The 22057-nt window shown below is 34.0% G+C and overlaps 1 protein-coding gene across 7 annotated transcripts in view; it reads left to right on the top strand.

The window, feature by feature from the left end:
* The window catches only part of MGAT4C (MGAT4 family member C), a 948770-nt gene that overhangs the window by 197449 nt on the left and 729264 nt on the right, over positions 1-22057 (top strand). For 4 of the 7 annotated variants that reach the window (XM_032297125.1, XM_032297118.1, XM_032297140.1 and 1 more), the window contains one exon: positions 7973-8038. The exons of 2 other annotated variants lie outside the window; for them this stretch is intronic. The gene's annotated coding sequence lies outside the window, so the exon portion shown is untranslated. Of the gene's footprint in view, positions 1-5824; positions 8039-22057 lie in introns of those variants that run through there. One more of the 7 variants, XM_032297139.1, reaches the window with a different exon arrangement.

Below are 22057 nucleotides of genomic sequence, written 5' to 3'. Positions count from 1 at the left end.
ACCATACAGCCATAAAAAATGATGAGTTCGTGTCCTTTGTAGGGACTTGGATGAATCTGGAAACCGTCATTCTCAGCAAACTGACACAAGAACAGAAAGCCAAACACTGCATGTTCTCACTCATGGGTGGGTATTGAACAATGAGAACATGTAGACTAAGGGAAAGGATCATCACACACTGGGGGAGGTTGGGGGTGTAGAAGAGAGACAGCGGGGGGTGGGGAGGGTGGGGAGGGATAACATGAAGAAATACCAAATATAGCAAGCACCTAAAGTAAAAAAAACAAAAACAACCAAACAAAAAAGATAAATTGTGTTTCAAGAAACTGGTCCCTGGTGCCAACAAGGTTGCAGACTGTTGTTTTATAAAGTCTCCATGAATACTGAATTATCTAATTCTCAACCATTTCTCATAAAAGAAATAGAAAGTTAGCTTCCTGTGAGTCTCTCACAAACTTTTATCAACTGATATGTAAGTAACCTTCTTTTATGTATTTCTGATTAAAGACACATTCTTTAGTATATATTGTTGATTCACTAACAGTGAGTTTATGGCCAACAGCACTGTAACTTATGTCTGAATGAAGCTAAGCTACAGCATTTTCTGTAAAAGCCACATCACAACTTATTGTACTTAGAAACACTAGATAGCACATCAGCACTTTGCTTGCAAGCCATATTTAATGGTAAAATCACCAAAACAAAGGCATAAAAATGTTTAAAAAATGGCACTAAATAGTCCATGGAGAGGACATTTGTTTCTAGTACAATAGCTGAAGCAAGAAAGAGCATTACCTTGTTGATCTTCAGCTGGGAATGTATGTGTTGATTGACTGAAATTTTTTGCCACTCTATGCATGTCCACTAATGACCGTGAAAGCACTGAAAGTATTTATTTTGGGATTACAAAGAAATTTCAGGGAAAGTAACCCTTTGCCTGTTATAAGTTGAAGATTTTTTATTTTTTAACATGTATTTTTACTTTGTATTTTTTTATGGAACTTATATGTGTAATAAAGTTTATCAATCTTTTTCCTTAAAAAAAAATATATTGATATTCACTAAATGAATATATAAATTCATGCAGTCCCAATCACAGTTCTCATGAAGGAATGTTATGGAAATTGACAAGCTAATTCTAGAACTATTATGAAAATCGAAAAGACCTAAGATAGCCAAAGCAGTTACTAGTGGTAACTTGCTTGCTTTGGCTATTCTAGGTTAACACTAGAGGATTAGTGTTATCTGATTTTAAGTAATTTTTAAACTAGAATAATAATCAAGAGAGTGTGATATTTGTGTATATATTCACTTTTTATGAAATTTTATGTTTAATTTTTCTAATCTAATTAAATCTGGAACATTCATGAGACTAAATGTCACTAACTGAATGATTGAACACTAGACACAGGATTGAATTGATTCAACAACATAAGCCTCATCTCACAGAGAGGAATTTTAAGTCCTACAGGTGAGAAATACCTCTTTAGATAACAAAATAACTTTTCTATATAAACTACATAAAAACATTCACTTGGTGATCATTACAATTTAATTATCTCATTCAAGCTGATGATTATCATATTTGATATGCTTTTATAAATCTCTTTCTCTGTATCTATTGTGCTCCAAGACATATGAAAATAATGCAAATAACATTTAGTCTTCATATGTTTACACATTATTGAATACATGGTTTACATTAGTTAAGTCATGAATTAAGCCAGATCCTAAGAAAACTTTTGAGATTTTATAAGCCTAACTTTTTAATATATTCTTCTTATTCTCATATTTTATAGCAATTTACATGACAAAAGTTGAAGAAGGATAAACTAGTGTTGCTATAGTGTCTTCCTTAAGGCTTAAATTTGCCTAGTGACACGGCATTATTTACTACAAATCATCAATAAATTAAGCAATGTGCACTGAATTTTCTAAGATACCACCATCTGGAATTTGTATTTCTACAAAGAAGTTCAGGGAAAATAGCAGTTATGCTAAAGTTATTAATTACAGTTGTAGAACTAAGAAACCCAGGACATAAATATAAGTCATTTTAAATTAAAAGGTAGTCTGTCTTGAGATGTCTGTCCATTACTTAGCTTAGTGTAGGGGTTGGATTGAGGGAGTGGGAAGGAAAAGCTAAAATTGCAATAGTTTTTAGCTATTTTTAATCTTTAATTTCATTCTGATTTTACATCTTCATAAGATATTGGGTTTTTCTACATCTGCACACTTAACTGGTTAATATTTGTTAAAAGCACAGGAATATTCTCACAAGTTAATAGACATAAGAAATCAAGAAAAAATGCAGAGTACAAAAAATTTTCCACAATCACCTGGCTCTTTGCTTTATTGGATTACTTTAATGTGTTATAACTGAAACATTGCAATAACCTAAGTTTCTAGAATGTCCCTCAATGAATATTCTGTAGTCGATTGACTACCTGAACATTTTGCATATCAGTGGATTAAGTTGGAACTATTTTTCAAACCAATATGAACCTATTCCCTCCATTGGTCCCTCTCCTGGCATTGGTGTTCTAATTTCCTAATCAGTAAGATCCACTTACTGTGTTCTCATCCCCTTGGTTTTTGATGTGCAAAGCTCTTATAGTATCAGCTATTGAGGTAACATACAGCCTTCCCCACCACATCTTAAATAAACACTAACTCTCACAGATGCTGGCTGGCCATGCCATATTCCTTAAAGGTTACCAAGGAAGTATATTTCTAACTGTTCAAGGCTGGCATACATGTCTGGCCTGAAGTTTCTGAAAATTAATGCTTCCCTACCCTACCCTATTAGCCTTCAACAATTGTTGGCTAGAATTTGAGAAGTGTACCACCTCTTTTGTCCTTAAGTTAGGATGTCCTTGTTCTATATTGACTTCCAAAGCTCCCCAGAGAATTAAGGTCAAATTACCTACATCAGCAACTAGCATAATAACACAACTGTTATTACATATCTTTATCTCTTGTATTTATTTCTTATTTACTTAGTAGTTTTTACCAGAATATCTTCCCAAATACAATATTTTTATTGGAATTGTTATCTGGGATCTTTTTCTGGGAAAAACTGAAATACTACCATGGACAAGTTTGTTTTGTGTGTGTGTGTGTTTTGTTTGCCCAAGCAAGCATCTCACACTTAAGTGTCTAGGAGGCCAGTTAAAAAATATAAAAGTAAAGCAGATCTAGTTTAAAATGATTGGGAATAGTGGGTAGAAAGCATAGCCCCTGGCTAATGATATTCAAGTTAACTTTTAAGACACCATACAGTACAAACAAGAATATGTCTTCAGGATAAATTCAGCCTCATCTATACAGGGACTTTTCTGTTAAGAGTGATTGGTAGTTATAGCTTTTCCAGCTGAGTTATAACCTTCCTTGGACATATGTCCCTACCTATGATACTATACTTTAGCTCTTGTGAAAGGACTGACCACATTTGAATAAAGTTACTAGAGGCTTACTTAAACCAAATTATTTCTTCTATCTCTCTGTAGATTCTTCTTGTGAAGCCTAATTTCCATTTGTCTAACTTTTGACAAGATACACCCCATTTTGGTTTACTCATATGGAACTAGGGACATGAAATTAACAATCCAACCAATATATTGATTCCTACTATGCTCAAATTACGTGTGAGATATTCTTTCAGACATTCAAGATGACCAAAGTTTCTCCTATAATAAAACTGAATAAACCTTAATCCTCACCATTCAACCTAGGGAAATCTATATTCTCAGTGCCTATTAATATATATGTAATATTCGACTACTGACATCAATTAGAATCTGTGTTCCAGCTACTATTGTTACTGAAGAAAACCCTACCCTCAAACAGGTGGAAGTCATTAAAATTTATGCAGTGATAGTCATAAGTTTTGATTTTCACACTCTGCATAATCTCCAAAATTGGCAGCATTCTTTGCCATATGATGCATTGTTTTCTGTCTATTTAACTAAGATATTTATTATAAAACCAGATTTGTCTTTAATTATTTAGTAGGGGGAGGGAAGAGGTAAAACTGACATTTTTAAAAACCAGAAGAAAATTTCAAAATCTGAAATGTAAATGGGCTAAATGCCCCAATCAAAAGACACAGACTGGCAAATTGGATAAAAAGGCAAAACCCATCGGTGTGCCGTATCCAGGAAACCCATCTCACATGCAAGGATACACAAAGGCTCAAAATAAAGGGATGGAGGAAGATTTACCATACAAATGGAGAGCAAAAAAGAAAAAAAGCAGGAGTTGCAATTCTCATCTCTGATAAAATAGACTTTAAAGCAATAAAGATCAAAAGAGACAAAGAAGGACATTACATAATGGTAAAAGGATCAATGCAACAAGAAGAGCTAATGAACCTAAATATATATGCACCCAATACAGGAGCACCCAGATACATAAGGCAAGTTCTTAATGACTTACAAAGAGACTTAGGCTGCCACAAAATAATAATGGGAAACTTTAACATCCCATTGTCAATATTAGGTCAATGAAACAGAAAATTAACAAGGATATCCAGTACTTGAACTCAGACCTGGACCAAGCAAACATAATAGACGTTTACAGAGCTCTCCACCTCAAATTCAAAGAATATACATTCTTCTCAGCACCACATCACACCTACTCTAAAATTGACCACATAATTGGAAATAAATCACTCCTCAGCAAATGCAAAAGTATGGAAATCATAACGAACAGTCTCTCAGACCACAGTGCAATCAAGTTAGAACTCAGAATTCAGAAACTAACTCAGAACCACACAGCTTCATGGAAACTGAACAACTGGCTCTAGAATGTTGACTGGATAAACAATGAAATGAAGGCAGAAATAAAGATGTTCTTCGAAACCAACGAGAACGAAGACACAACATACCGGAATCTCTTGGACACATTTAAAGCAGTCTCTAGAGGAAAATATATAGCAATAAATGCCCACATGAGAAGAAAGGAGAGATCTAAAATTGACACCCTATTGTCAAAATTGAAAGAGCTAGAGGAACAAGATAAAAAACTCAAAACCTAGCAGAAGACAAGAAATAACTAAAATTGGAGCAGAACTGAAGGAGATAGAGACACAAAAAACCCTTCAAAAAATTATTAAATCCAGGAGCTGGTTTTTTGAAAAGATCAACAAAATAGACAGATCACTAGCCAGATTAATAAAAAATAAAAGAGAGAATAACCAAATAGATGCAATAAAAAATGATAAAGGGGATATCACCACAGATTCCACAGAAATAGAAACCATGATGAGGAATTATTACAAACAACTCTATGCACATAAACTAGTAAACCTGGAAGAAATGGATGAATTCCTGGACACTTGTATCCTCCCAAGCCTAAATCAGGAAGAAGTCGAAACCCTGAATAGACCAATAACAAGGTCTGAAGTTGTGGCAGCAATTAAGAGCCTACCACCCAAAAGAAGCCCAGGTCCAGATGGGTTCACAGCCAAATTCTACCAGATGTGCAAAGAGGAGCTGGTACCACTCCTTCTGAAACTATTCCAAATAATCCAAAAAGAGGGAATCCTTCCCAAATCAGTTTATGAGACCAATATCATCCTGATACCAAAACCTGGCAGAGACTCAGTAAGAAAAGGAAACTTCAGGCCAATATCCATGATGAACATAGATGCAAAAATCTTCAATAAAATACTGGCAAGCCGACTGCAGCAGCACATCAAAAAGCTTATCCACCATGATCAAGTAGGATTCATCCCAGGAATGCAAGGCTGGTTCAACACACGCAAGTCTATAAATATATTTCTTTCAACTTAATTTTAAAATTAAGCATTTGACACTTTTAAATATTAATAACTAATGTGAACACCTCCTAGCTTCTTTGGCTCAATTATCTACTGGTATACTAAAAGTTTTTAATTATCTTTATTTCTTGATAATTTTGTTAAGATATGGCTTTGTAAATGTTTAAAAAAAATCTGACTCTAGCAAGATATTCAAATTTACATCTTATACCAGTTAAATCTCTATAGATACTCATTTATTCATTACAATCTCCCTTTGATATTTTTCTTTGCTTTACATGATATTCCACACTCTGTATTTCTGAACCTGACTACTCATTCTCCTACTCTGATTTCCAAAGTTAGGCATGGCCTGCAGATTTGTTCTCGGGGTTCCCCTCCTCCTCTTCCTATACATAATTCTTGATACTCTCAGTCATAGCCTTATGTAGTATTTTTGTCATGTAATTCCCAAATGTTAAAGTCAATTATCTTTGAATGGGTTGGCATGTTAGGTACATGAGCCAAAATTCTTAGAGATTCAACTTTCATTGAGGAGTAGACTTGGAAATAAAATGTTTAATTTTTTGCTCTTTGCCATGCTTCCAGTTTCCATAATCATAAATTCTTGATATTATTCAGAAGTCAGAGGCAGGTTCTAATGTAATTATACAATTATAACTGTTCGTTATATTTCTAATTGTTGATATTATATGAAAATGAGTTGATGACACTGTCCTAATGACTAGATTAGTATGCCTAGTTGTCAATTACTTAGTATAACTCTTTAGCAAATTAATAGGTCAAAGTGAGCACTTTTTTCTCTTGAGCTACACATGGCTTGGTCAAAGGAATTTTGCACATATTTACATCTCTTAATCAAATATCCACTGATATATTGATAAGTAATGATACAGTAATACAGGGCTTGGTTCCTATTTGCTTATAAATCCATTATTGATGCTAATCAAATTAACTCTCTTGGCATTAATTGTGATGGGTAACTTATGAGCTACAGAGCTAACTGTTAAAGGCTTAAGAATCCCACATTCATAGGGTGGATAACTTCTCTTCTGCATTTGTCACAGTACTTTGGGTCATTCCTTACTCATACGAGCAACTCAGGTCTATAGTCTTTTAAATTGAACATATCAGCCAGTTATTACCACCTTTTTAAATTTTTAATTTACTCCCAGTTACCACTGAAAATAAAAGACTACTGGCAGTTTTTAATTTTACTTTGGATAGCAAAAGACTTATCTGTACGTTTCAAATGCCAGATAGCTCTATAACTGTTATCAATTACATTAATTAAGAGAAAATTGTAGTGAAATTTGCTCTGAGAAAGAAAAAGAGCATTGCCCTAAAACCTTTGTTAATGCATAGCTGTCCATAGCTATTGTGTTTTTCATAATTTAGCTACGTTTTGTCCAATTTATGACAAAATTTTAGAGGAAATGAGAAAATACAATTTCAAAGAGAAATAATTGTGAAATTATTCATGTGTAGCTAGTTTAATATGAATCAAAACAACCTCCACACAAGTACAGGCTGATTAAATAGTTGAATTGACTAATTGTTTTGAAATATATGCCTAGTAGGACAGCCATTTAAATTTGCTAACAAGCTGCACAGTTCAGAAAGTTTGTAAGCCATTTAGGAAAATGAAACTTATGGCTCAACAGCATTTCTACTAACATTTAGAAAACTATAGTTTGAATTTAAAATGATTTTAAATGTAAATCAGTGTTCAAAGATATTTCACATATATTAACTCATTTAATACTCACTGAAATCCTGCATGATAAGGAGTACCAGAGGATGCTCTGAGTTTATCAGCAATTTGCCCAAGATTACATAAATAGTATTGAAGTACACATTCAAACTCAGTTCATCAGGTTCCAAGTTTAGTGCCATCCTCATCACTTCGTTTATATTTAAGTACCTAGTATGAGTCAGTACCTGGTAAGTGCATCAGAGGATAGAAACCAAGAACACAATTTTGAATAGGATAATATTTTTGCTTTCAATTGGCTTTAAATGTAGCAAGTGAAACAAAAAAAGTGATTAGATCATGCTATTTTGTTAAATTATCACATCCAGGGTAAGTATAAGGTGTCTCGACAGCAACACAGAAGGAGACATTACTTATATCTGGAGGGGGCACAAAGAAGATATCTAAGGTGATATTTGTTGGTCTTCCTGTAATAGTGAGGTCTATGGAGATGAAGGACTGTTCCAGATGAGAAGAGTGAGGAGCATGTAGAAGGATCTGAGGTAAGAGAAAATGATTCTTGTTGTTTGTTAAGTGAACTATGAATAACTCACTATATTTGAAGTTTAGTATTTCAGTGAGAAATAGTTTAAATTAAACAGGTTCTTCGGCCTTCTCAGGAATATTTGGGCTCTGGAAATGTTTTTGTACGTCAGAATGATGAAGAGATGGTTATTACCAAAATTGAGGATCTCATTGCAGGGGTAGTCCAGTATAGTGGGAAATTTTCTCACCCTTAAATTATAATGGTGGTCTCCTGAGCAACATAAATAACAGATCATCAAAAGTCTTGGAGGATAAATCAGGACATTTGAGCTGTCTTCAGAGGTACTTAAAGGGTTTTAAGGCCCCTGGGCCCCTAAAAGGTTTTAAGCAGAGGTTTAATACAACAAAATTTCTGCTTTAAAAGGATCCTTCTAGTTGCCTTGTGGAGAATGCATTAGAAAATTTGAAAATAGACAATACCACAAGTGTTTGTTCTGCCTTGAATAGGAAAGTCTAAGAGAGCAAGAGAGATTTGGCCAACACTAAGAGAATTTCACTGCATTGACTCTACCCACTGGAAAATGTGGATGCCAGCTTTCAGTGAGCAGAGTGAATGAGAGGGCATGAAATGTGTTAGAAGAACAAACTCAAATAACAGTCCTCACAGAGGCTGGAGCAAAAACCACTTCAGACATTGGTGATATTCCCTTTTTTAGACATAGACAGCTCTGTAATTCTGCCTCATTAAAACAAATGCTTCAAATCTTTGTTTGGTTTAAGTTCCTAAGCTGAATTTCTATTTCTGCGGCTGAAATAAAACTTTATTGATTCACATGGGGGTATTTAGTCATTCCATATCTTGATTCTGACAGAAATTCATTACCAGAGACAGAGATTCTCAGTTTAAATTTTTGTAGTTTTATGAAAAAGATACCTTAATGAAGCCAGATTTACTAATTCATTTATTCATTCATGCACCATTAATCAAAACATTATTATTATGGGTATTGAGATAAGCATTCAACAGGTATAAATCATGCTTAAAGTTTGGACTTCTAGGCCAGTATTTCTGGCATTGACATATTTTTCTCTGTATTTCCAAGGATTACTATTATCTTGCTGTTTAACTTCCTCTGAAACTTAACCACACTGTAAAAATCCATGCCTACTATATTGTAAAGTTTGGACTCCAAAATAAGAAGTAGAAATGCAAAGCCAAAATTATATTCATAGAATTATGTGAATATTTTCTGAAATTGGTACCTCATTTATACCAAACATGTCTTTAGTTCTTCAAAGTAAAAAATACTTTGATTACACAGAAATTTGTTCATTCTCCAGATGCAAACTGCTTCATTTACATGACCATTATGAATCTAAATATATATGACTTTCTTGGTATCATTTAGTTATTCCAGACCTTCTATGTCATTTTAAGAGATGAAATGTCTTTCAATAGATGGTGAAGAGCCTAATTTTTTTAAAAAAATTTATTTTACACAGGTGTAACACAGGTGGTACACCCTTTCCTCTCTGCCCCATAGGGTGTAGCTCTAACTACCCTCTAGGGAAGAGAAGGTTGGGTGAACAGCCTTACTGTTTCTCCAGCTCACTACTTATCTGCAGGCACTTTCTGTTCACTGCCCAGGAGTCCTTAAGGAAAGTGCAGGCCGATACATGCAGAATGGATTTGCATCATGGTTCTTCTTCGGCAACTCGCTTCAGCCTCTTCCCCAGAACCAATACACATTTTAAGCTGGCTATATTTCCATTTTTTTATTGTCGGGTTTGGATCATTGTCATAAAATTGTTCATACTGTGGTAGAAGGGCCTCAGATGCGGTGTAGCTATTTTTTTTTAAGTAACATACATGAAGAAGAGCTTTTACCATATGGAATCTCAGAGTGTGTTCTGCAAAACCACATCCTCATCCATATTCATAGACTCATAACTCTGATTTTGCTATGCTAAGTATGTCCTGGGTTTCATAAAAAAAACACATAGAAATAGTGAATAATGAATGGTGGAGTATCTAAATCACTTGTGGTGTGTGTTTTATTTTTATTTATTTATTTTTTTTTTACCTAATTCTGAGAAGTGATGAGAGTTGGTATTTATCACAATTGGTTGTTTCAATCCATTAAACCACTCCACGGAAAGACAGAATTCCACTGGAGTTTTAGATGAACCAAAATACACTATGAATTTGGATTGAGTGAAGGAGGAGAGATTGTGAAAGATTCTTCTGTTTCTTTCTTGAAACACTGTACAGTTGTGCTACATATACTCGGTTTACCATTCTAGGTTTCCCGCTCATCCTTCCCCACCCTGCTTTGGTACCAGTAGACCAAGCTTTACTGTCTTTATCAATCATCTTTTTTTTTTTTTTTTTTTCCTTAGCATCTTGTTGAGTCTGGGTAATGGAATCTATCCTCAGGAGAGAATATGCTAGTGTAGAGTGAAGTTATTTAGTTCCGTGGTTCTCCCTGCCGGGTCACAAATTTTTCCCTGTTGAGTTTATCTACCAAATTTTACAGCTCTTGTGGGGCAGTACTCTCTTGTAGTTGTAGTTACATCACCAACTTTAGCCCACTGTAAATTTCAGTATATGTTCCTTTCCACTGCCTCTTCAAGCCAAGTAATATTCATATCTCCTGCTGCTGTTCAACTCAGGGTGCTTCCATACGCCTTGTTGGTTTTCTTTGAACTTGCCCTCATACTTTGAAACTGCCCTTGCATTAAAGTCTCCTAAATCACTATATTTTGACTGTGCTACTTTTTCCTGCTGATACCAACATTCATACTACTTAATACTTAATAACAATTTAATTGAGTAAAAAAAAAGAGAGAGCCACACTTAGCTGTGAAAAATAGAAGTAAATTTAATTTTACACCTGTCAAATTTCAAATGCCTGACTAGTATTTCAGGAGTCATGTGTCTGAGTAGTAGTCCTATAGAGATGGAAGACTAAAGGGATACCTGGGATGGATATTGATTTGCAGTTTAATAAAATTTATGAACCTGGAAAAATCTGAGCTTCATTTAACAATCTGTAAAATTAAGGAATTGTATTGGTTATTTTCGCTGTGCTTTCATCCCTGGGAGTCTTTATTTCATACTATCCAGCTAATTAGAAGAGCAGGAACTTAAGGGACCCAGAAATCTATCATAGCCAGAAAACTTACATGAAAGCTGAAATGTCTTATTTTGTGCCAATACTTTCTGACCATTTACATCAAATGTAAAATAACTTCTTCAAGAGAAAGCTTATTTTTCCCTGGGATACATTATGTCTTAAAACATAAAATATATATGTACCATAAGTTATTAAATCACTGAAGTATGCATTGATATTTTCAGCAATATGTAATTGAGAATGTATTTTCTTTGTATACAATCTATCTCTAATGTTAAAAAATAATTTAATGTTACACAGTGTGGCTATCTCCCTAGTTCTTTGTGAAGAAATGCTTGTATTAACTCTACAGTACTTATAGTGTCTGAATGGTAGCCAGAGAGTGACCTGAGACTGACTCTGAAATGACCCTTCTACAAACACACACACACACACACACACACACGCACCTACACACACACACACACACACACACACACACACTTACATGCATACACACATATACATACACGTACACACACATACACACATTTTTCTTGGAATGACTGTTAGATATTTCAATCTTTGAAATATGAAAATATCTTTAAACTGTAATAGCTTTAGTTTGTGAATAACAAATCACCTGTGAATACTATTTAATCAAGATGGAAGACTTAAGATATGTTAGTATTCTTTCCTTACTATTGGTAACATGCTAAGCTGTTTCCTATCTTTTCACATTTATTTACAATCCTATTAAGAGGCTCTGAATATATACTAATTTGCTATGCTAAGGAGTGCTTTTCAGTTTTCTGCTAGGATAATGCTGCATAATAATCCTCCAGAAACTCAATGGCTCAATAACTATTCATTTAATCTCAGTAGTCTTCAGGTCCACTAATCTCAGTTAGCCTAAACAGGCTAACCTGGATCACAGGGTTTGGTTCATGTATATTCATTCTGATAATCTGAAGACAGAAAAATGGCAAACTGAGGCATGTCATACTGAGAGAGCAAGGTAGAAGCAGAAACACATAAATGCAACATTTCTTAAGACACTGTTAAGCAAAAACACATAAATGCAACTTTTTGTTAACTCTAAAGTTGTCATATGCCCTTTATTTAATGGTTAAAACAAGTCAAAGAGCCATGCTTAACCTTAATCAATTATGGAAGTATACAAATACTGAACATCAAGCAAGCGCTTGAGAAAAAGGAAGAATTTTTGACAAATAATGCAATATACCAAATAGAGTGCGCAAAGAGACATTTGTTCTCAGTTGGTTTTAGTTAATCAGCAGATATTCACTATGCTTTCATAGGCTTCAGAAACTTAAATCAGGGAGTGTTCAGTGTGAGATAAATAATATATGAAATATGAATCCTTGATAACCCTAAGCCCAAACAGTGACCCAACAAACCACAGAAATAAGTATATAAATTGACCAAAAAGAACCATAGACTATCTTTTTAATTTTCAATGTCTAAATAAATGAATAGACCTTAAAAATTAAAAGTAAATAATCGAATATGTGAATATAATGCTGTTTAAATAGAAAACAATTTTGTAAGCTGGTTTACTTGTTTACTTTTAAATATGTAGTCTAAAATTATGGAAGAATTAAATAAATTCTGTTCATAATAGTTCTCTATTATATTTAGTATTCTAAAGTGAGATGGTATTCAAAAGGAGCATCTTAGGATTGGAAGAGTCCTTAGATGACATGAAAATCTCAGGCAGTTGGGTAGGAATAAGAGGAAGATGAATCATTCTACACAAGCAAAAGTATTCTTGCATTAAATTTCTGAAATCTTTAGGGGTAGTTTCTATGTGTTGTGTCAGAGACTGATCCTGGGTAGTCATTTTGTATTCTGATTTAAAAGTAAATTTTATTTTTCCTCTTGCCAATTACATAAAACAATGTTCAAACATTACTAAAGTGTCACCAAACAAAAAACGTTGGTTTTCTAATTTTTAACTCAATATTTCTAAGCCACTATTTTTAAGTTACTGTTATGTAAAAAGTTAGCAAATTACTACACTCAGTGTGTTATTTTTGCATAAAAATATGCATTATAGTTTCAAAAGACAAATGAGGATCATATAAAAAATATTACGCAATAATTTCTACAGTTGATAACCTGGACAACCTATAATAAAACCAAATAAGTTAAAATATAATCTGAAACCATTTTAAATGTCTTTTATTTTAAACTATTTTTATCCCATCCACCAATGATGGGCACTTGGGTCTTTGCTATTGTGAATAGTGCTGTGATGAACGTATGAGTGCATGTTTCTTTTTGGTAAAATAATTTATTTATTTTTGGGGGGGGGATGTGGAGAACATAATCCTAAGTAAGTTAACCCTGGAACAGAAAACAAAATACTGCATGTTCTCACTTTTAAGTGGGAGCTAAACACTGAGTACACATGCACATAACAATGAGAACAATAGATAGTGTAGACTACTAGATTGATAAGGGAAAGAGGTGGGTATGGGTTCAAAAATTACCTATTGGATACTATTCTCACTACCTGGGTGATGGAATTTGTATTCCAATCCTCAGTATCACATATACTCATGTAACCTGCACATGTACTCCCTGTATATAAAAGTTGAATTTATTTTTTAATTAGATACAATAATTTTCACTAATTTGCATTCATATAACAAACCCATACCATATGTGTCAAAATTACTTGTTTTAACTTAATGTCACTAAGAATACAACCAGATTGATAGGTATTTTCTAGGAGAATTGATCTTTTGAAGGCCATGAGGACTTTGAGGCTTTTCTGAAATCTTGTGAAAGCTGAGAAACCTAATATAGAAGTGCTATTAAAACATAGGTTGACATTCTACTGTACAAAATATCTAGGAGAAGTACTGTGCAGAAATGGTTTATGCATAAAAACTGCAAAATCAGAAGTAGCATTAAGTTTCACAAATATATTTTTCTTTGTTTCAATTTAATATTCTAATTAAATGTATCCTCTATTATCTTTTTGGTTAATAAAAGCTTATATTTAGTCTTTCAACTTTTTTTCAGTGTTATAAAAACACTTCTACAAAATTCTTTAATTTGGCTTTGAAATGTTCTACTGAGCAAAATCTACAATAGAAAGCAAAACGCCTTATAAAAATATAATGAATCCTATCTTCATGACCATGATTATTTTACAACTTTTGAAGTATCACAAAAGTAGTATTTTTTCAAAGAAAAAAAGATTCCAAAACTCGACACTTTCTTATAATAATCTGAAATAAAATTAATTCTATTGTCCTCATAAAAAGAGAACATAGCTTTCAACATTGTCTGCAACAAATTTGGAAAAGGATTGAAATAATGAAGTGTTCTTGCTAAAATGAAAATGAACATTTTGCTTCATGTATATTTGTAATTTCAAAAACAATGATGTGAATCAGCAATAGTGATGGAATTAGGGATAAAAATGGAGTTTTCAATATTCTTAGAGAAGCTTTTTAGCTACAAATAGCTCATAAGGAATATTATATTATAAATAGACTCTCAATTTAAAGAAACATACATACACACACACACAAACACACACACACACACACACACACATATATATATATATATAATATGCCTGAGGACTTGTGTGTGTGTGTATATATTTATGAATACAAACACATATGTGTATGTGTGTGTATATACATTTATGTGTATATATACATACATATAGGTATATACACATATATACACATATGTGTGTGAGTATAAATATATATATGTGTATACACACACACACACACACACACACACACACAAACACACACACACACAAATAGTTGTTCCTCAGTATCCAAGGGGGATTTGTTCCTGAACCACCAGGCAGATATCAAAATCCACGGATGCTCAAATTCCTCATATAAAATAGTGTAGTATTTGCATTTAACCTGTGTACATCCTCCTTTACACTTTAATCTCTAAATTACTTATGATTACTTCAATATCTAATTCAATGTAAATGCTATATAGTTATTATTCTGTATTGTTTAGAGAATAGTGATAAGAAAAGGCTGTACCTGTTCAGGACAGATACAATCTTCCTTTTTTTCCTCCAAATATTTTCCATCTGCAGCTGGTTGAATCTACAAATGTAGAATCCATGTATATGGAGGGCTAGCTGTATATATACATATTCTTCCTAAGTGAGAATATATGCTTTATTTAATTTGAATGTTATTAAAAGAATAAATTACAAAAAATGATTTATATCTGAATATATAAATTTCAATTTAAAGTTGAATAAGAAAATGTATTTGAATTTGGAAGTTTACTCTTTAGGAATAAAATACAGACTTGTAATTATAATAGCATATCCTTAGCATGTACAAACAGTTTATATCATTTGTAGTTTATTTGTTTGCTTTCCAAAAAGTTTTGTTTTAATTATAACATAGAAGTTTTTGTTTTGTTTTGTTTTGTTTGCCTTGGGAAACACAGCTGAATTAAAAATCTGCTTTACCCATCTTAAGGAGAGCAATAAGACAAGAATTAGAATGCCAACAATAAATAAAAGTGGATACCCTGACTGCAATCATTTGATGGCATTTACTCAATGCTTACTACACCAAAATTCTTCCTCTTGTCCCTTTGTGCTATAGCTACACATTTAATAAATGCTTATTTATTAAATAAGCATTTAATAAAATTTTATAATAAAATATCTTTTTCCCAGTAATAGCATGGATACTATAAAAAAAAGATAAAAGAGCTTTTATGTTAGCCCCTTCAGTTTTAGAGGTGCATAGGACCAGGAAATTTTGTGGCAGGAGTGGAAATTCAACTCCAAAGTGTTAATTAATAAGCCCACTCTTGGACTTAATTTATTTTTACAATTGAAATATATAGACATATGTGTCATATTCTTAACACTTTCTATTAATAATCATTCTTGAAATTTCATTGATACAGAGGCTGACTTCTAAAAGCAGTAATATAATTGAAAAATATGTAATGTACTCCTCCTATGAGTTGCATGAATGTAAACTGAATTTCATACTTGAAACTGACTATAAAATGGAATGAGTGGCATGATTCATTTAGCAAATATTAATTGAGTGCCTGCTCTGTGTATTGGCTTTGTGGATCCATTAGTAAATAATGCAAGCAAAAATCCCCACCTTTATGAAGACATTTATTCTAGAAAGGAAACAGAAATTAAGCAAGGAACTGTATAAAACACGCCATATATTGAATAGTAGCAAGTGTTAAAAGAAAAAAGGTAGGGACATGTTAAGTCTAAGAACTGAAAGAAAAATTTTAATTGGGTTATTTAGGCTGGAATATCTCACTAAAAACATTATTAAAATATAAAGATCTGAAGAAAATACAAATATGTGTGAGAAGAGAATCCAGAAAAAGGGAACAGCCAGAGCAAAGACCTTCAGGGGTTGTCTGAACTTAAGGCAGTTTTGAAATTATGAAGAAGGAGTATGAAAAAGTACTCATCATCACTGGTCATTAGAGAAATGCAAATCAAAACTACATTGAAATAATCATCTCACACAAGTTAGAATGGCGATCATTAAAAAATCTGGAGACAGATGCTGGAGAGGATGAGGAAAAATAGGAACACTTTTACACTGTTGGTGGAAGTGTAAATTAGTTCAACCATTGTGGAAGACAGTACAGTGATTCCTCAAGGATCTAGAAATAGAAATTCCATTTGACCCACCAATCCCGTTGCTGGGTATATACCCAAAAGACTATAAATCATTCTATTATAAAGACACATGCACACATATGTTCATTGCAGCACTGTTTACAATAGCAAGGACCTGGAACCAACCCAAATGCCCATCAACTGGACAAAGAAAATGTGGCACATATGCACCATGGAATACTATGCAGCCATAAAAAACGGGTAGTTTGTGTCCTCTGTAGGGACATGGATGAACCTGTAAACCATCCTTCTCAGCAAGCTGACGCAAGAACAGAAAATCAAACACCATGTGTTCTCACTCATAGGTAGGTGTTGAACATTGAGAACATGTGGACACAGAGAGGGGGGCATCACACACTGGGGTCTGTTGGGTGGTCTGGGGAGGCACAGTGGGAGGAAGGGTGGGGAGGGATAACATGGGGAGAGAAATGTCAGGTATAGGTGATGGGGGAATGGTGGCAGCAAACCACCTTGCCATGAATGTATCTATGCAAAAATCTTGCACGATCTGCACATGTACCCCAGAATCTAAAGTACAATATAAAAATAAATAAAGAAGTGACCGAGGCAATGACCTCTGACAAATGCTGTGGTAGTTGAGGTCCATGAGGGGCAGAAAGTCAGATTATAAGTAAGTCTACAGGACAAATTGAATACTCTAGCATTCACTTTGAAAAGAGAAACTGTGATCAATTAAAGCTTTTTCAGTAGAGTGGCATTGTGAGCTGTCCTAAGTTTAACCAGGGCTTCTTTTTAAAATAGACTAAAAAGTAAAAGGAAAGGCAAGGAAAAAGAAGATAAATAGGCACTTTATTCTAAAATTTAGGTAAGAGATACTAATGATTTGGACTAGTGTGTAAGCAAGAACTGCTGAGATATATTTTGAATGAAGTGCTACCAGTATTTACTAAAGTTGTGTATGTGAGAGGGAAAAAAATACTAAAGGAAGGCTCATTTTTTTTAAACTGGGCAACTGGAAGGAAAGAATTGTTATTGACCGTGTTGGTGAAGACAAAACAGGAGATTTTAGAGGTGGATGTGACAATCTCAGTTTTTGACTTGTTAAATTTTATATAACTAGCTTATGTAGTTGTACAAGTAAGTTTGGAGTTCAGGAAGGATTAGGAACTAGAGACATAAATGTGAAATACATCAGGACTGGCATGGAATTTGTCTTCAAAACTAGATGAAATCACTTAGGGGAATCAATATAGAGATACCGTTCAAAGATTGAATCTTGAGGTAGCTTACTATTAAGGGGTTTGCTAGATGATTTAAGAAAAAAGTAGACTGAGGAAAAATAGGAAAATAGAAGGAAAACTAGGCTTATGGGTTATTAGGAGAAAGGCCTAGTTCTTAAAAAAAGTATTTTAGTTGGCTAGACTCATCAATGGTGCCATTGCTTCTGATAGGCCAAAAAAGTAAGTACTGAGAATTGACCATTAGACTTAACACTGTAGAAACTAATCTTAACAACAAAACGAGGAGTTAGGGTGGAGCTGTGGGGATAAAAATTTAATGATAGTGGGTCCACAAGAAAATAGGTAGAAAAAAATTAAAGTTATGAATATAGCAGCCATTTCGATGAGTTTTACTTTACAGGTAGAAGAGAAATGAGATGATAGCTCGAAGAGAAAGTGGGACAAGATAATTTGTCTTTATAAAATTGGCAGATAACTGCAAGCTAGTTTGATGTTGATGGGTATGATCCAGTTGATGGGCAATATTTGATGGTTCAAGAGAGAGATGGGAAAATTACTAGAGCAATGCCCATGAGAAGGAAAGGGATAAGGGCATGTATACAACAGAAGGGTTGTATTTACTTAGGGTACCATCCATCATAATAAAATAAATTAGAGTATTCAATACAAATGTGGAAAAAGGGATGTGAAGGGACAGTTTGTGGAATTTCTCTTTTAAATGATTTTCTTTTTTCTGTGAAGTAGAAAAAGTGGTCACAGCAGATGATAATTTTGAGGCAAGAGGACATAGTACAAAAGACTTCTATAGAAGTACGGTAAAAAAGTGAATGGAATAGGGTAATACAATGTGAGTTAGTGCTCTTGAACTTAAAGTAGAGTCAGTCCTGCGGGTTTGGGTTTCCCTCCAGGTTTGTTCACTGGTGGAGGTGCAGATGAACAGTATGTGGAGAATTGTTTTTAATCATGGTTGGAGTGGTTTACTTAATATACTATATAAATGTGATAGTATGAATTTTTGTGTTTAAAGAAGGGATTTCATAGTAATTAGCAATACAATTTAAGGTGGATAACAAGGGAAGTAGGACTCTTAGGTGAGGAAGGAGACATAAGGAAAAGTGATAAGGTTTCAGTGGCTTCAAAAGATTCTTGAGGTTGGGTTCTTACAGAAAGTGAGGTGAAAAAATAGAAAACTATAAGACATGTTTCAACTTGAGGTGTTGGAATAATAGTAATTATTAGTAAGGCAAAGTCATGGGTATTATCACACAAGTTAGTTTTGGAGTTAAAATGAGGAGCAAGATTATTCAGAAGAAGAATGGAGGAGCTAGGTCTTGAACTTTGCATTCACTACCACAGAAATAGTGTTGGAGAGAGTTACAATGAGTCAAGAGCTAAGATTATCAAAGAACAAAGGAAGGGGACTCTTGATGACAGCAACAGAAAGAGGCTTTTTATAAAAAAGGTAAAGATTGTATGAATATTTCTTCAGGTTGATCAATACAAAAGGACGCTTACCCCACATTGGGTAAAAACGTATAAAGTATGCAGGAAAAAAAAAGTTATCATTGGAAAATAGCCAGGTTTAAGTCAGAGCAAGTCAATGAGACAGACATTCAAGGAAGAGATTAAGGACATAGTCCATTTCGCTAATAACTGAACTTAAGAGAAAAACATGTAGATGGTGGAAGGATAAACAATCAGTTTCACAAGAGACTTTGGAGTAGGAAGAGATTTCAAAGATTATATGATCTAATCTTTTGTATCTCAAGATACAAAATAACTTCTTCACAATATAACTCATATCTAGTCTTCATTTGAATATTTCCTGTGACTGCCTTCATACAAAGTAGCGCATTTGAAAAAATGACACATTTTTCCATGTTCACAAATACTTCCATTAACCCCAAAATCAAATAGAAATCTATCCATCACAGATTCTTCATGATTAGGATTCTCCTTTGCTTCCTGGTGCTGGTCCCAGGCGATTATTTCTGCTCAGCTTTAACCATCACATTTGAACTGTCTGGCTTCCATGCCCACCTCCCCTTTTCCTTTCTGATGTGGAGTGTTTACTAATTTTCCAGTTATTTCTTTCAAATCGTTAATGATTTCATCAACTGAAATCATCACCTTAACAGCTACCATCATCACAGACAATGTCTACAAGGAGGGGCCCAACTCACTGATCCTCTCTCAAGATTAATCATCTCCCTAATACTTTCATACTCTTTCTTCACACCCAACTTCTCTTCATTTTTGCACGATATTTACTATTACCAATTTTTAAAACACTCTTGACTACCTTGTTCTAATCTCACACTCATCAGGCAAAATGGAAACTCTGGACAAAACCCCCGAATAGCAAAGCATCCTACAGTGGATTGGATTCTCTACAGTTTATGTTCACCAAACTCAAGCGGGCTTTCCACAATACACATGGCCAAGTTCCACAATTAAATATTATCTTATACACACTATTTAAATGTTTTCCTACTTATTTCCTCCCTATATTAATCTCAGTAGATTATTTCACTTCTTACCAGAATAAATACATCAGATGGTAACTACATAATCTTTTTGCTACCATATTTAAGAACTGACCTGCTGCATCTCTGTCCCAGTCAGTTCAGACTACTGTATAATAGAATACCACAGACTTGGTGAGTTAAACAATAATAATTTATCTCTCACAATTCCAGGAGCTGGAAAATCCAAGATCAAGGATCTGACATATCTGGTTTATGGAGATGGCACTCTTCCTGATTTGCAGATGGTAGTCTTCTTTTGTATCCTCAAGTGGTACAGAGCAGAGAGAGGGGAAGAAAGCTCTATTGGCTCTCTTTGTAGGGGGGTTATTAATCTAACTCTAGAGGGCACCACCTGATGACCTAAGGCCAAAGGGTCTACCACCTTCTGCCATTACATTGGGGCTTAGGATTTCTATATATGAATTTTGAGAGGAGGGCACAAATATTCAGCTCATACTATGCCCATTTCCATTACAATGAAGGACATGCAGCTTGGATTCAATTTCAGCCCCTGCACATCCATTCCTCTTTGCTCTCACTGTTTTTAGCTGGTTTTGTTCCTGAATCTTCAACATACTGGTTTCTGCCATGGTTCCTTCCGATCAAACATGACTTAGTATCCCTAATCTTAAATAAAACATAGCATGTTTTATTTTGACCTCATATCTCTTGTTATCTATTATTTTTAATCTGTCTTTTTATTTCAATCTCCCTTCATAACCAGCTTTTAAAAATAGGTTTCTTTTTTATAAATGCAACTTTCTCAACTTTCATTTAATTTTTTCCTCTTGCCACACTAGAGTTCTGACTCTATGTCACCAATCAATAACTTGTTGCCAAATCCTACATATTCCCATCCTACTTTAGCTGTCAGCAGTATTTTACATAATTGATCATTACATTTTTCTTGAGAGACTAGCTTGCTGATCTCCAAGTGTAGCAGATACATCTTTCATAAAATTCAAGTTAACACAATATGTTATTCTCTTTATCTCAGTTTTATTTTTTTTCATAACCATAATTGTCTTCTAACTGAATTTCTATTTTGCTTGGTGGCAGAAAAAGTTAACTGAATCAATTCCAGGTAAATTCAGTGGCTTCAAAGGATTCTCAGGCATTTCAGATTTTAATTCAGTTAAATCAAAATTGTCTCCCCCACTCCTTCCTTGCTTTTTGGATTGGTTTAACTTCTGGAAAGTTCATACAGTACAATAATATCAGATGGGAATCAGCCTTCCATTGTCCTATACTGACATCTATTGCGATGTACAATCATGCCTCACATACCTACCACATTTGCATCTGTTGAGGTTTCTGTATTCCCACTAGTTTTCTTGAAATACATTTTACACTACTCCTTGTTATAACGTCTTCTTATCACAGCCACAACCCCTTTCAACATTTGCTTGCTTTCCTCAGCCAAATGTTTTTTTGCCCTCTCTTTTTACTCGGGGATCATAAAATACTTGCTATGGCTGCCTTGTGCCTTCCC

Source organism: Sapajus apella, unplaced genomic scaffold, assembly GCF_009761245.1.
Source record: "Sapajus apella isolate SASKATOON/1434 unplaced genomic scaffold, GSC_monkey_1.0 scaffold2, whole genome shotgun sequence".
NCBI classification, from domain to species: domain Eukaryota; kingdom Metazoa; phylum Chordata; class Mammalia; order Primates; family Cebidae; genus Sapajus; species Sapajus apella.
The sequence above is the reverse complement of the archived record's forward strand: the minus strand, read 5'-3'. Positions and strand labels throughout refer to the sequence as shown.